Genomic DNA, 12447 nt, shown 5'->3' with positions numbered 1-12447 from the left:
ACATTTGTATTCCAAGATGTTTTCCGCGCCGAATCCCAAGGCCAAGAACGCGAACAAGGGGCTTGACCACACAGAACAGTCAAACAAACAGGATCAGATGGACATCAGGGGAGGCATCAGCCTGCAAAATCCTTTCTCACCACCCAGCCAGCTTCCTTTCTTCTGATAATTGTGTTTTTCACGCTACAGGGTCGGAATTAATCGTTTGCGTTTGTCGCGGGCTCACGCATATTGAGGTTGAAAGCTTTGCCTTCCCAAACATTTGTTTTTGTTTGCACAGGTTTAGTCTGTACCTGGTAAACAGGACAAGAAACAGCCTCGACTTTCATATAATTGCCTTTGTTTTCTAAAAGCGCCTGATTATTACTGACTGGTATTATTCACTGTTCAACCTGGAACTTGACGGCTGCTTTCTCTCTGTTCACCTCCATGGAGCATTGGGCCCCTGGATTGTCCTACCTTGCCATTCTGCATATGTGGAGGGGTCCCCAGTGTTGTTCTTATTTCTCATACTAACATCAGAGAGAGGATTTCAAAAACACAACTTTGCAAGTTCAAAACCTGTTGTGGTTACAGAATGAGTTCAAGGCCTGCTGGAGGAATTTACAGTACTTCTATTTAAATAATAATAATAATAATGATAATAAATGTTTTAAGAGGGCTGCGGTGCAGGGGTGATGGAGAGATGGCTCAGTAGTTTACTGTGCTTCTTGCTTTTGCAGAGGACTCAGGGTTGGTTCTCAGCGTCCACGTGGTGCCTCATAGCCATCCCAACTGTAGTTCCAGGGATCCTGACGCACTTTTCCGACCTCCGCAGGGACACATATGAACACCTGACAAAACATTCATAGACCTAGAATTGATACAACTTTTGAAAACCAAAAGGGTGGGAGTACAACTCTGGCAGAGCACAAGCTCAGTGTGTGTGAGGCAGTGGCATCTTAGCCTCTTCAGGAAACCGCCCAATGCGCCACGACCACTCCGTTTCTTTCCTCAGAGTCTCAGGGGCTTCCTACTGCCTCAGAACAAACTTCAAAACCCTTCATTCAGTTGAGAGGCCTCTCTGATGTTTGACCCGGTCTTCATCCCCAACCCTGGTTTAAAATATTCAAATTCACTCATATTCGCGATGTAAGAGACTTGTTTCTGCCCCCGCCTCCCCCTGCTCCGTGTTTGCAGGTGTCAGGCTCTCCAAGGGAACACACCTTTGCTCTCTTCTGTTTCTGAAGCCTGTCAACTTCTACAAACCCCTCACATGATATGGCTCACCTTTTTGTCCCTTACATTTTATCTCCTATTTACCACATAAAATTTACATTTTTAAAAATTCTTTCCCCTTTAGTGAACTTCTACCTAAGATAATATGCTGTGAACATCATTTTTCAAATTTCTGGTGGCTCTAAGTGATTGACCTTAACAACATATCTTATTGGCCCTCGTCCATCCAAAATATTTTCATTTTGACATAAAATAAATACATAAATTATCAGAGTACTTTCTATTTTCATAATTATTCTTAGGAATGTTGTGTCCATTTTATACACATAGCACATACTAAACAGGATACTAAAAGCCTACATTTCATACTTTTCATACTTGCATGAATTTCATAGAGTTCAAAAAGGAGATCCAGAGTCAGGAGAACAGACGTCAGGTAAAATCTCCTGGCTTAAAAACCCGAGGACCTGAGTTCAGTGCTCAAGTTGGTTCTGATAATACATTTAACACTATGCCTCACACATACCTGCTCTCTCTTTCTTTTCCTCTCTGTCTCCCCCTCCACACACAAACAAGCCATGAGTAAATAATTATTTTAGGAAAGCCTATATTATTAATAATAATTTAATATTTTAATTCCATGTATTATTTTAATTTACTATTATTTAAATTTAATATATTAATTCAAACCAAGTATAAAGTTTTCATACTGGATTATGATTTTTTTCATTGAAATGAAATGAAATCACAAATGTTCCTCCATTGATTTCGGAGATGTCACAGTCCCAGGCAGACAGGACCAGACTATACTTGGGGCAGTCCAGGCCTAGTTAGTGAGGTCCTTGAGAAAAAGTGTCCCTTCTAGCCGCACGCTCCCTTGTGTCCTTTCCTTGGGTTCTGTGCAGATGGAGCAGCCTGGACTGGCAGTGGCTCTTTGATCTGCGTGTCTCACATAGCTCAGAGCTCACATTCACTTTGCAGGTGGATGTTCAGGGTAGTAGTGTGGAGGCACAACAAAAAACCAACCAGATTCTTGTTCTGAATAGCAGGAAACTGTATATCATGAAACCAAAAAGGTTAAAAGCCCTCAGTGAACTTTATTCCCAGAAAGTTTGCCCAATTTTGATGTGACTCTGTGAGTCTAGATTCACCTCAAGATCCCCAAATAGCACTACAGCACTGTTAGACAGAGAGAGAGAGAGAGAGAGAGAGAGAGAGAGAGAGAGAGAGAGAGAAATAGGAGCCACTGGTCCCAAAACAGAAAAAAAGTTCCAGAAATGTGGCCCAGTTTTAACAGTTTCTTTTGGGGAAACATAAGTGCTCTGAACACTTCTGTAGCAAGCTTACAAAGCAAGGGCTAGAACACTGAACACGTAGTTGCTTTGGGTCTTGATTAAAGAACATGTTTGAAGAGGCAGAGGCAGGTGGCCAGACCACACAGACCCCACTTTCTCATGCCCTGCATAGACAGGTACGTTCCTCCTGGGATAATTCCATGCTGGAAGGGGCCAAGAGCCCCGAAAACTAGAGAGCAGTGTGTGGCCCCACTGGCAGCTGATTTCGAACAAACGTTTATAAATAACTGCCGTTTGTCTAGTGCATGTAATTAGTGAACAGAGATGGAGAGCCCGTCATGGCTGGAAGTAATGTTACGTAGATAACTAATTTAAATCTGATTTAGGGAACACTTGGGCTCTTAAAAGAGAGAGGAGGGAGCAGACAGATCTGTCAGTTATGTCCTAACTCCACCCAACCCCAGCTATAGCTCTATCTGCTACAGGAAGCTCTGGAACCCCCCCACCTCACAATCCCCCCCCAGTCTCCTCCTTCCACCCTGCCCCACAAGCCATCTTCAGCATTCACCCAGCAATAAATGGTCCGTTCCAAAAGACTGGCCTAAAGGGATCAAGAGCTTTGGGTGATGTCATTGCCTTGCAGTCAGCAGGACTTATCCCTCTCCATTTTAAAACGAGAAATATTCTATTCTCATCCTTAGGAGATGCACTGAATTCTTGGAGGGGCAGACCATCTCTTCCTGCCTTGACCTGCAAGTCAGAACCTGAGGAAAACTGAGAAGACAGAGTTCCCGGAAACAAAAGGTGTGTAGTGTCTTTACTGCTTCTCCACAGCCCAGTGTGTTGTGTAAACAGAGCTCAACTGGAGCTCAACTGGGTAGGAGTGGGCACAATCATTGCTGTTAAATCATAGGCTTCCATCTAGAAAATCTCAACTAAAAAGAAAAGGATGGAGGAGACGAGGAAGAAGGGAGACAAGAAGCATTGTGTGAACTTCCTTGTAGTGTTCTCCCCAAGCCAAAGCCGCTCACTCCTTGAGCTGTGGGATTCCTGTCGCTTATTCACACTTAAAGTGCTCCCTGGATTGTCCTCACATTAGAAGAACGCCTCGCCCCCAGGCATATGTATTCCTGGGATGCTTTCTTGCAATAACACCTGGCTAATGGGAGCACTCAGTGGCTATCCCATCCCTTCAATGCACAGAACCCCAGAGGTCCATCCGTCTAGCTCTAGAGTTCCCTGGAGACCGGCGGAGACCTGGCTGAGCCTCAACTGTAGCTGGTGTCAAGTGTAGAAGGCCGCAACCACACTCTCCACCATAGATGGCGCTGCACCGCCAGGTGAGCTAGAAAGCTCACACGTGTTGGTATTTTTCCACTACTCCCAAGGTTTCACCTGGGACTGGGAGCAGTTGACCAATCCAGGAATGACACGTCCAGAGCAGGGTCTGTTTCCTTTATAAGGGATGGGTTCCATCTTATCTGGGTCCCCGGCCATGTTGGCTTATGCTCTAGCTCCCAAGAGGATTAAAGCCATTCCTGCAGAAGGATCCTAGTGTTCCGCGTGGTTCTTGCTGGCGAGACGGTAGCGTGGGACAGTCAAGCCCTCCCCTCTGCCCTCTGCTACTCACCTCTCTCCCTTGCTCCCTAATCCAAACATCTGAGCTTCGGCTGAGCACCCAGGATAAAGTAACTGGCCCGTGGGAAGAGTCCATGATCCAGGATGAATAGCCATTTTTAACACGAGAGTCAACTTCGCTGCCCAATGGTACCTGGAAGCCCCTGCCAGGCTAAAAAGCTAGAATATTTCAATCCATTGCTGACGTGCAGTATAAAAAGTAGCACATGAGGCCCATGGGGGGAGGGGTTTGCACATATGCATGATCTCACATAACTTAGAAACTGTGTACTGTGTTTCCAGTGTCACTTTAATACATACGTATGGCACATGTAAGGACTTAATACTCAAACTGAACCCACAAAAGCCTTCTGTGCCCCATCCAACCTCGAACATCAGTGATCTTTCCAACAACCATTTAGCCCCAGCCTGTCATTCATTACTTTCACAGGTGTTTTGTCTGTCCCATGCCTAGGATAAGTGCAATCTTCCTTCCAGTGGAATTTACATTCTGGGAGAGACTAATGTAAGCATACAGTGTGTTCTAAGTTGTGATGAATCCCTTTAAATGCACAGACACCGTGCAAGAAGAGCCTACAAGAGCGACAAAGGTGAGTGCAGAACTCAGCAAGGCTTACCTTGGGAAACGACATTGCAGCTGGGGCTGACGAGTGGATAACATCAGCCTAGAGCAAGAGGTCAAAGCTCTCCAGCCATATGTGCACTCTGGGGACGGAGACATTGAATCAAAGGCATAAGGGAAGGCAGGGGAGCTGTGGGGAGCATTAATGTTTTGAAGGAGTTGGCAGTAGAAAACCAGGTAAGGATTTGGACTTTAGTCCAGGGATAGATGTGAGACATTGAAAAGTTGGAAAAGTTAGAGACATGATCAGATAGAGATTTTTAAAGTGTGGCCTTGCTCCAAGCACTGGGCAAGGTGAAGAAGAAACCAGGTACACTAACGCATAGACATTCATCTTAAGGGAAAGATGATGGTTCCTCTGGGAGAGGGTGGACCTCAGAGACCCTGGGAAGAGCATTGGGGAAGACTGGGACCCCAGCTGGATAGACTGAAGATGCATGGGGCAAGACCCCATCGGTGACTATTGTCTCCCAAGAAACTGTGAACTCCCGACTCAGACTTTCTCCTCTGGTTTCGGTGTCAGCGAAATTAGGAAAGTTGAGAAAATAAAATCATACTCCGTGTCATTGAAAATCATAATATTTGCCACCTAAAATACAACTACTTTCTCAGAGATGTACGCAGGTTCTAAAGGTTGTCATTGGGACTAAGGGGAGAGAGACACGAGAGGATGACACATTCTCATTTGATGGCTTCTTATTCATGGGACTTGGCAACCAAGTCTCAAATTACACACTCCATTTATCAGTTCAAAAGGTGATATCTTTAATCTTACTTTTGACAATTTGATACATGTATATAATATATTTTGATCATATTCACCCCCTCATTGTCCAATTTTATCCTCTCCTTACTTCTTCTGGATGCCTTCTTCCTCCCCAGCTTCCCTCTTACTTCCACATCCTTCTTAATGACTGGTTGAGTTTAATCAAGGTGGCTTGCCAGAGTGTAGTGTGTAGGGTTAGCCACGAGAGTGCGGGAAATTTAGCAGTGGCTAAAGGTGCCCTTTCTCCCAGCAACCAATAACAGTCAATAGCTCCTCAGCTAGGGGTGGGGTTTTGCGACCCCTCTTCCATCAATGCCAGGTATTTATTGAACAAACTGTATCTTGTGAAGAATGATGCCAGCCTATAGAATGTATGAGAAGAACTTCCAAAGGAGAATAGTTAATAAGAACTCCACCGGCCCTGTCCAGAGAAAGAACATTAGCAACAACAACAGAAGGATGTCTGTGACTCCCCCATCCTTCACTAAATCAAAGGCAGTGTGCGGTGAGGTGGTACCTAAAGAGAACCATATAAATCTGGAGCTGAGAGACACTGAAAATCCCGACCTCAGCATCTTCTGGGGACATACCTCATATCAACTCACAGCTAGAGATTCTCCAATGGTTCTTTCCACTTCCCCAGGTACCATGTTCCCTGTTGGGTTTCTCTTATTCTTGTGACATACCAGGGACATACTTTCCAGGAAATCTGCCTCACTGAAAGGCAAAGTGACTTGGGACTAAAGAAGTTTCTGGAAAGACTGCGTGAACGACATCACATCGCTGAAAGGAGAGCCGCAAAGTTTGGCTTCTCTTCATTCTAACCCCAGTCCAACTTCGATCTGGTTTAGAACCAATGTTTTGAACTTGAGATTTTCCCATGCCTCTGTGTGCAAGAATGCCCACGAGCTGTTGACAGAAGAGTGGAAAAACTCTGTCATTCCTTCTGAGGACATTGCTGACCCAGCAGTTGAGAACCCTGAGGGCACCCTGTAAGGACCCATCAACCGTGAAGAACGGCACTTCATAATGACACTGAGGAATGCTGCCACCTCTGCTGGCAGAGCGCAGGGTGGCCGTGGCCCGGTACAACCCACCCATCTCAGACTTGGGGACCATCCGGGTGTGAAAGATTCGGGAGACGACGTCTGTGCAGTTGTTTCTTACTGTAAGCGTCCAGGACCGAGAAGAAGGAAAGCATCGTGGAGTTTTCGCTCTTCAGCCGTGTGTTTTGGAACAGACTTTTCCTCATTTGCACCAGATGCTCCAGCACATCGCCCGGTTTTCATGACTTCGTGTTAAATTAACCTCTCATGTGTGGAGACCGCTTGCTGCAGTGCAAAGACCGGGAGGAAAACCAAACGGAACGGAACCAGTATGTAGGCCAGGACTTAGCTCCCACTGCAGTCCCATCTGCCTCCAGGACTGAATCTTATCTGATCATTTCCATGGCAACAGCTGTGGGATTAGAATAGGATGAAGGTTTAGGAAGAGTTGCTGGAATTCGGTCCTAAACAAGTGAGGATTATTTAACTACGGTCTCGTGTTGCCATGGGAACGCAAATTTAAAAATCAGGCAGGATTTTTGTAGCTCTGAAGCACAGAATTATATTCTCAGGGCTGCTTCAAATCCTCCAGTTCCATTTTCGGTCCCGTGGGGATGGGCATAATTACCCCACTGGACACAGCTTGATTTTTCCACAAATACTTTTATTTTCACTTTAAAACCAGGAGAACAGACCAAGTTCAAGATCAAAGTAATAGTCCTTAAAATGCTGTCCTAATTTTTTAAAAGTCAAATTTGATTTAGCTCAGAGAGAGAATTTTAAACATATGCTAAGGAGCATATACAGAGTCACTTAGACCTCATATATGAATCAAAACCAAAATTATCCTCATTAAAATGGTATTTATTTCCCTTAATGCCAGTCAACCCCGGACTTTTAATTTGTTTAATAAAAAATGAATGTCGAGTCAATAAAGCTTCGTCTTTGATCAGTGTTTTAGGGTTTACAAACTGCTTTCACCAACAATAGCTTGCCTTTGTCTTCTAAATACATACAATTTAATAAACAGAATAATAAAGAATAGCCAATAAGAGTGCCAGTGCCTGTCTCCGATCCTGACCACACCCCTCTTACCTATATCAGAACATCTGCCAGAAAACCAAAGATGCTGACAATTGCGTTTTATTCTTCATGGTTCCCTACCAACTCCCAAACACCCCGACTACTATTTTCCACTCCCCACCCCTTCCTGTTACAAATACTCCAAGCCGCCCACGTGGCTGACACCACCTTCTGTCGCGATTATCCGTACCAGCTGCTTAAGTCAGTACGATGACAGGGAGCTGTCAGAAGTGGAGTGACTTCCCTCAAGGTTAAGCAGGAATACAAAGGGAGAGCTGGACCATCAGTCAGAGCCCGTGAAGTCAGAGTGGGAACTGATGGGGCTCTATTTTGGACAGGGCAGCCTTAGGCTATTTGCATATTGATGGTATCTGTGCCGTGAGTCTTGGAGACTTGGCTGTCAAGATGGAAAACTGCAGACAAAAGAGCTGAGCCATCATCCTTGAATTAAGAGCGTGCAGCCACACGCTTGAGGAACATTACTCAAACCTGAGCCAAGCCTGGGTGTGCTCAAACCTGTGACCTAAGAGAGGGTTACAACTTAGTTTAGTACAAAAGACGTTCTCAAATAGACACTTGTTCCTGGGTCCCCAGAGGATGTGAGCTACATTCTGTTGGGCTACCTGGTCAAATTTATCAGCCTCCCAATATCCTTTAACTTTTCACCCCTGATTTCCTAGTCAACCACTATGTGGAGATGTTTATTTTATACGATTCGTAATAGTAAAACATGCAACGAAACCATAAGTGTGTGGAGACAGCCTAAATATAAATATGAAAATGGCAGAAATATCAACAGATGCTACACTGTTCAGTCGGTTTGATGGATCCATATGTGCAAACATGGAAATAGCTCCCAAACGCAGCACTCCATAAGACTCACTCATGGGTAGAACGGTAAAGCAGTGCGCAGTCCTGTGTGTGTGAACGCAGAGCACACGCCACGGCCTGGGAACACACAAATGAGGTCTGAAAAGTCCCTAGGAAACCGTGGGCAATAACTACATCCAGACAGTGGGACAGCAGATCCTGAAGGACAAGAGATCAGTGATCTGTCATTGACCGATTTCACTCATTTTTATTTTTAAAATACACACATGTATTTTTCCATGTTAGTTTTGAGACAAGACCTTATGTAGCCCAAGCTGGTCACAAATGAGCTTTGAGGTTGAGCCTAACCTAGAATTCCCTTCTCCGGCCTCCAGCTCTGACTGCTGGAGTTACAGACTTGGGCCACTGTGTCTGCTGTCAGTGTGTATGATTGTGACATGCCAGACAAGCACTCTGCCGCTTGAGCTATATCCCCAGCCCCATACGTATTCCTTATTAGTCTTACACGATTAGAAAAATCACAGGATGGGAGGGATTGAACTGGTGCAGCAGACTCACAGAAAGGTGGAGAAGGTAAGAAGATAAGAGATGAAAGGAGAAAGTAAACAGAAAACTTCTTTAATTAGCAGACGCCGAATGATCTTTATAGGATCTTTCAAAAAAAATGTGAACAGCTTTGTTGATGTATAATTTGCATACTATAAAGCCCCAGACAATTTTAAAGTGTAGAATTGCATGGAGTTTTAGGCATACTTATAAAATTATGCAATTATGACCATAATCTAACTTCAGACTATTTTCATCACATTGAAAGAACCTTTTACCCATTAGCCCTCGTTCCTCATTACCCACTCCTGTCACACATTCTTTGGCAGCCGCTTATTTGCTTTCTGTTGGTTTGTCTTTTCTGGACACTTCCTGTAATTGGAATTAAATAGCATGGGGTCCTTGGAGACTAGTTTCTTTTTACTTGACATAATGTTTTCAAGATTGACTCATGTTGCATGAGTTATCTTTTCTTGTTTGTTATCTTTTCCGTATCTATTCATCAATCCATGGGCTACTGCTTAAACACACATGTAAAATTCTCACCTGATAGCATATTTTCCTCCTGGGTAAATGCATAGGATTGGCTAGATAAGAGAATAGGTGCTAAGCCTTTTAAGAAACTGCTACCCTGCTTTGCAAAGCTTAATTAATCAAAATTAATTAACATTCAAAATTAGTGTTAGTTTTCCAGAGCAGTGTGGGAGTTCTGGCTCTTTACATGTGCTTTCTTGTCTTGGCACATCGTGGCATCTCCACAAATCATCTGTCCGGACAGCTGAGGGGATGACTCAGTGGGTAAAGTGCTGGCTAAGCAAGCATGAGGACCTGAGTTCGGATCTTTAGAACTCACCCAATGCTGAGTGTGACCCTGTGCGTCTGTCCTAGTACAGGTTTGGGAGGCAGAGACAGGAGGATCTCTGAAGGTCCAGGCTAGTTAGCCTGGTGTATGCAGTGCTGAACAACATGAAGAACCTGCACCCAAGCTTGTCCCCAAACCTCCACATATGGCTTCCCATGTTCATAAACTAACATGTACTCACACACATCACACAAACCCCACAAACCCCACACCCACATGCATCTACATGTGAAAGACAAAGGATAATCTGTATACATAAAATCTAAGACTCATCAAATATTTTATTATATTTTCCTACTCTGTTGACCTTTTTAACCTTCTTATCCCAAAAGTAGAGAGACAACATTGATTTTTGTATATTCATCTGCTATAATAAATGTGCTGGTTAAATCTACCAGTCCTAATAGAAAAAAAGAGTCCTTAGAATTTTCTTTGCTTTCTTCTTCTTCTTCTTCTTCTTCTTCTTCTTCTTCTTCTTCTTCTTCTTCTTCTTCTTCTTCTTCTTCTTCTTCTTCTCCTTCTCCTTCTCCTTCTCCTTCTCCTTCTCCTTCTCCTTCTCCTTCTCCTTCTTCTCCTCCTCCTCCTCCTCCTCCTCTTCCTCCTCCTCCTCCTCCTCCTCTTTTTCTTCTTTCCTCCTCCTCTTCTTCCTTCTCCTCTTATTTACCCTCTCCTTCTACTTCTTTCTTCTTTTTTGAACAGTAAGCTGCATGTATTGTATACTTACCAGGCATGTTATATACAAAAGAAGAAGTAGTGTGACCGATAAGATCTTGAAGAATGAAACACACATACTAATCACTATTTCTAGCTAGTAGAGAAGAATACAATTTGTACAAGTTAAGACTTGGTAACTAATTTTGGTGCCTTCCTAAAGAAAAATGAACAACACATATAACATATATTCCAATTACTAAAACACTTTTAAAACTGTTCTTTCCATCATGACTGCTACACAGCATCAAATCACTGCACAGACATATTTCCCAGGGAAGGCTGATTGAGCCATGTGTACTTTGATCTCACTGCTGAGAAGCAAGGTCAGCAATTGCACCTTCTCCAAGAGATACCCCAGCATCCAAGTCCCTCCTCCAGTAGCATCCACCCTGCCTTCAGGTTAACTTCCTGCAAACTCTTTATAAGCCTTTTCTCTGATTGTCTCCTGCATGTTTTCTAAGTTTGTTTTTAAAATAATTTAGTTTCAAGACTCGCTTTTAGCCTTTTCTTAGGCTCTGCAGATTCAAAGCATTTTCCCCTCTCTCCCTCCCCCTGCTTTCTCTCGACAATTTCCAGTTTTTCTCTTTGTTTCACATTAAGTTCTGCAAATTCTGTTTTGTGCTCATAGGCTCCCACTGTTAGTGAACAAGAAAGTTTTCCTTGCTGTTGGGTCTTGAAATATCATTTCGTCGCAGAACTCTGAAAACATTCTTTTTCCCTAACATTGCTTTGTCCAGCTGAAACAGCCTTGGTAAAAGATGTCTTTTATTAGTCTTTCATTAGGGTCCATGAAAAATATTTTGAGGATTAGCTCAAATTCACCCCACCCTGTTTCAGTAATTTCATATGGAAGCTTATTAATGACTCTTAAAGGATTACACAGCTTTCATGTAATTTAAACTGGACTTCCTTCATGTGTATTGGTATATCCTCATTTATAGATGATTTTACATGTACTGTCCACTAGTAAGTGTGCCCATCTCCTTTTCCCAATATATTAGGCAATGTTACCATAAACTACTGTTTTTAACAATGGTACCCTCCTTCACCCTCTGGCCAGAGTCAGCACCAATTTCCCAAATTCTGACATTCCCTAGAACATATTGTCCCAGGAAAGCAGTCACTGCCTTCAGGGAAAAAGCTCAGGCCGGTTGGGTCCTGGCTTCCCTCACAATCCCGCTCCCCTGGGACCATGGGGAGGAGGATGGATTACCTGAGTTTAGACGGCCACATAGCCACCCCCTTCATACCAATGGTATTGGAGTCAACCATTCAGTCTTGCAATGGTCGAATAGGGCAAAGGTTACTCCATCTTGTCTCAGCTGAAGCAGTCTTTGGTTTTTACCTTTTTGGATTTTTACCCTGAAAAAATCCTGTTCTAAAAACTCAGGGTCGAAATATCTCAGCTATATGCATGTTCTTGAATCCTGTCAAACTGCTTGCTGGCTTCTATCTGCAAATACCAGCAAAGGTGGAGTTTTTCCTGTGTTCTTTGTCTTTAAAAGCTCCCTGTAATATGCATTCGAGGCTACTCTGTGAGGAGTTTCTCTCCCAGCAGTTGCAGATAGGCTTAATAGAGACGCTCAATTCGAACTTTGGTCCTGCTGAGTGGTCTCTGGATCTCTGTCCCGCCACAGTGGGAGAGCCCAGTGAAGTGAAGTCCTTAGAGTTTTCCACAGAACGTATTACGTAATATGAAAAGAGAAACAGTTTTGCTTCTTTCTGGATTCAAGACGTCTTTTATTTCATTTTCTTGTTTTATTGCTCTGGCTAGAATTCCCGGTATGATGCTGTACAGTACCCAAGAGCAACCAGGTTTTGCTTGT

At 43.7% G+C, this 12447-nt stretch overlaps 1 pseudogene; it reads right to left on the bottom strand.

Annotated features, from left to right (window-relative positions):
• Positions 1-11040: 11040 nt before the first annotated feature.
• Positions 11041-12447, bottom strand: part of LOC125400805 (YEATS domain-containing protein 4 pseudogene) — a 33734-nt pseudogene continuing 32327 nt past the window's right edge.

This window comes from Myodes glareolus, chromosome 24 (genome assembly GCF_982192425.1).
Source record: "Myodes glareolus chromosome 24, mMyoGla1.1, whole genome shotgun sequence".
NCBI classification, from domain to species: Eukaryota; Metazoa; Chordata; class Mammalia; order Rodentia; family Cricetidae; genus Myodes; species Myodes glareolus.
This window is presented reverse-complemented; position numbering and strand designations above follow the sequence as displayed.